General features: G+C 32.4%; 1 pseudogene; it reads left to right on the plus strand.

Annotated features, from left to right (window-relative positions):
• Positions 1-1596: 1596 nt before the first annotated feature.
• LOC120090555 (fasciclin-like arabinogalactan protein 2 pseudogene) lies at positions 1597-2352 on the plus strand (annotated as a pseudogene).
• Positions 2353-4613: the final 2261 nt, after the last annotated feature.

Below are 4613 nucleotides of genomic sequence, written 5' to 3' on the forward strand. Positions count from 1 at the left end.
GAAAATTACGTTGATGTTGTTATGATTATCGTTATTGTTACTGTTATAACATGAAAATTATAAATTTGTCATATTTACTATCATCTTTACCATTTTACCCTAAACGTGATAACGGTAAATGTGACATATTTATAATTCTAAGTAAATATGATAAAAAATAATCCAATTACTTTATCGATTACGGTCTATTATGTTTGATCTATCAATAGAATTTCATTACAATTATACCAATTTTTATTATGGATTGGTAAACATGATCTAAATTTAGTGATGTTGAAAACACTTTATGGGTGTTTTGGAGAAGAGTTGGAAGGGAGAAATTTTCCATACTACCCCCATTCATTGCTTGTCACAAAAGTATAATTTGTGGGGCCCATAAAATAAATTAATATATCATTTGATGACGTACCAAATTATGAATAGATGTAGTAGGGTAATATCATAGTACCTTGGATGAAGTGTTATTCAAAACAAGAATAATAAAAAAAAAATGATAATCACACGTGACCATAAAATTAGGTTTACTCAATGAACTCGTAATAATTTAGTACTTAGTAGTTTAACATTGAGTTATTTTTAAATATAGAAAAATGAACTAAAATATTTATAAAATATAACAAAATTTTAGAACTATCAATGATAGATGCTGATAGACACTAATAAAACCTATCGGTGTCTACCAGCGACATTGATAGAAGTGTTAGTGTTAGGTTAACATGATTTTCAATTTTTTTAAAAAAAATTCTAAATCAATCATAGAAGTGGGATTGAAACTTAGGCTACATTAAAAAAAAAAATCCCAAGGTTGAAGGCACTAAGGCATTAAATTGCAGGTAATGGCCAAAAAGGGGATTCAATTTTGAAATCAGGTCATTTCTTGAGATTAATAAAATACAAAGGGATAAAATAGGGGGCATACTTGTCATTTTCTAAATTATGAGATTGACCGTTGGCCATTTTTACAAGTAGAAACTTTGTTGGCTAATTTTTAAAAAGTTTATAACGATTTGGCCATTTGTCCAAGGAATCCTAAACAAGCCGCTAATATATATATATTGGTTGGTCGGTCATTTTTTTTTTTCATTTTTATGAGAAAACCAATAACTCACCGATGAGACCTATTTCCGACTGACCGATGTTAATTCGGTTGGTCGAATCGATTTTTGATATCTTTATATATATCTCTAGTCCATTACATCGACAATGTAATTATTTTGGTTGGTCCAAAAATACTATAAAATGTGACTCAATCTCAACTCGGATAAAATCCTATTTTATTTGAAGAACTATCAGACTATTTTTAAAATTTGAAGATTCATAAGATAGAATCCTAGAAACTCATAAAGTAAACTCATAATTCAACCTAGGATTATGGAAAAAAAATTAAAGACTAAAAGGTCCCAATAGGCATAATTACTACTATAATGTCCCATGCATGAGGCTCCATTGATTAAGAGATCTCTTCCATTATTACTCCATATAGCTTAGCTTTCACTTTACGTTCACTTTAATTTCCACATGTTCCTCACCATTTCCCTAATCCAACAAACAAAAATCTCTCTTCCCTCACTCTGATCTCATTTTCTAAACCCTAAAATGAATCTTCTCTTCCCGTTCCTCCTCTTCTTCCCATCTCTCTTCAATGCCCAAATCACCACCAATTCACCGGCCCCGACTCCGACTCTTGCTCTCGACTCGACTCAACTTAATCTCACGAGCGTGCTCGCTACGCATGGCGGCACCGCGTTTGCTCTAGCCCTTGCAACTTCCACTGCCGCAGAAAAAGCCTTCAATGACGTCGTTGAAGGTGGCTTGACTGTTTTTTGCCCAAACGATGATGTTTGGGGCCAGTTTTTGCCCAAGTTCAAAAACCTCACTCCGCCCGCTAAAATCTCGCTCCTCGAGTTCCACGGTGTCCCGATTTACATGCCGTTGCCTGTTTTGAAGTCGAATAACGGTGAAACCAATACGTTGGCCACCGACGGTGCTGCTAAATTCGACTTCACGGTGCAGAATGATGGCGAGGATGTCACCATTAAGACTAGCATTGTGACGGCGAAGGTGGATGGGGCTGGTTTCTTTGATGAGGCTCCGTTGGTTGTTTTTTTGATAGATAAGGTTTTGGAGCCGGAAGAGTTGTTTACTGCCGATGCGGTGGCTCCGGCTTCGGGTAAGGTGAAGGGGGACTCGGATGTTGGAGTGTCACCGATGTCAGATTCGCCGGCGGAATCTCCGGACGACTCTCCGGCCGATCAAAATGCTGACGGCAATTCTGCGGTTAGAGTTAACGGTGGAGAGTTTTATTTTGCGGCTGTAGTTTTTGGTGCATGGATGGGATTTTCACTGCTGTAGTTTTGTTTTGTTTACTCTTATCAAAATGGAAGCCCCTTTCATTTTCTTGTAAGGAAGATTTATTTACTAAATTCTATGAAAATGTCTCATCTCGTCCAAGTTTTAACTTTTTTGGGAAAGTTTTTAAAGCAAAATTGATTAAAATTAAACTTGTAACTCTCAGTTAACCAATTAAAATTTGTTATGTTACAAATAATTTTGTATTAAAATTAAACTTATTATGTAAAAAAAAAATATACATCTAATCATTGTCCTTAGTTTAATATATAAGTACTACATAATATTTAAATACTCGTTTTACAATAAACAATAAATAAAAATAGTACGAAAAATTTTACATTCTACCATAACACTAGATACTTTCTTGTTTCCATAAACTCTAGCAAGGAAATATCCTTTAGTACCTACTTCCTATATTCACACTAAAAATGGATTGTAGGTATGTAAAAAACTACACCATTCTTTTTGTTATAGGGATTTGAGCCCCCACTCTTAAAAATAGACAAGTTGGTAGACAATTACAAAAACTTCTTTAATACTTAGGTGATATACAACTTCAAAAACCTCTTTAATATGTTGGGTGTGGAGAATTGTCATGGATCTTTTTAACACTTAGGCTACGTTTATTAATCTGTAATGAAAATTAGTGTAATTGTAATATGATTCTATTGATAGATCAATTGTAATGGGTCATATTCGCAAACGTAATTGAATTTACTTTTGATCATATTTACTTAGAATTATGAATCTGTCACATTTACTATTATCGTCATTGTTATCGTTTAAGGTCAAACAATAACGATAAATAATGCTAAATATGACAAATTCATAATTCTCATGCTCTAACAGTAACAATAATAACAACGGTAATGATATCAATGTAATTTCAAAACGTAATTAGATTGAGTATCCTCCGCTAGTTAATGAGTTACATTTTTTTATTACAGATTTGAAAGTGGGCCCCAAATGTTAGTATACGGGTACACAACACAAGTAAACAACACTAAATGTAATCAAATGATAACTACATTTCAAATTACCATTGATTTATTACATTTCTCTTAGGATACACATAGTTTCAGTGTTTAGAGACCCATGACATATGTAATTTGCCAAACCCTACATATTGAAGAAGGGTTTTTTAAAATAAAAAATATCTAAAGAGATACTTCAAATTTCAAAAATGTACTTTTCAAATAATAGGTATTCCCCCAAAAGACAATGAAATTTTGAGATTCAATACTTATTTTTTCTTGTTTTGAGTTATAAAGGTTAAGAACTAAAATGTAAGTCCACTCTTTTGTTTTTTTTTTCTTCCAACACTCATTACATAAACATAATAATACTTTTTAAAACGACATAATCATTTTTCGGTTAAATCAAAATTATTTACTAAGTATAATAACAAGACGTCAGCCATAATTCTTGATGATCATACTCTAAAATTTTATTGTAGTGGATGCTTTTCGTAAAATGCACATCGATTAAAGTAATTTTTATTGGAATATCTGGACCCATCAATTAATTATTCTGTATTCAAAAGTAATGAAAACAAATCAAATAATCCTTTTTCATAAAAATATAATAATAATTGAGGGTGCATTTCACACTCAAAAGTTGGATTGAGTTGAGCGAGTAATAATTGTTTGTAGATAATAATTATTTGTGTCGGTAATAATTATCTGTGTTTGAGGTATAAAGTTGAATTGAATTGGTTGAGAAGGTTTGTATTCTTCGGGTGTAGAGTTTAGTTGTGGTGAGTTATGGATATTTCATGTAGTTTTTTTTTTTTAATTTATATAATTTAAAAAGACATACATTTTTTATGGGTTATTTTTGTTGTTATTGTTGTTGTTGTTAAGTTTCACTACAAGAAAAAGAGGTTCTAATGACGTTTAAAAAAACCGTTGGGAGTTTATTACTTGGGAGAGACGCTATCTCCAGATGCCGTAGAATCTTCGACGCAATATAACTCACGTTGGGAATTTGGGTTCAAAGTGGCCTAACTCCCGACTAGTTAATTAGTTCGTCGGAAGTTGTTTATAACTCCCGACGCCCAAAATTTAAGGTTTAGTGATTACATACCCTTGAAGACACAAAAGTTCTTGATGAAAAATCCTCTTCAAAGATCTGCAACTCACGAACATTTCGATCATCCTAATGGCCTAATGGTTGGACACCATCACAGTAAAATCTCTGTATTCTTTTTTGGGATGAGAATCCATAGGAGTTCTCTCATTTAACCTATTGTATTTAATATA

The sequence above is a fragment of the Benincasa hispida genome, chromosome 11 (assembly GCF_027475165.1).
Source record: "Benincasa hispida cultivar pf3 chromosome 11, pf3_genome.v1.1, whole genome shotgun sequence".
Classification (NCBI taxonomy): Eukaryota; Viridiplantae; Streptophyta; class Magnoliopsida; order Cucurbitales; family Cucurbitaceae; genus Benincasa; species Benincasa hispida.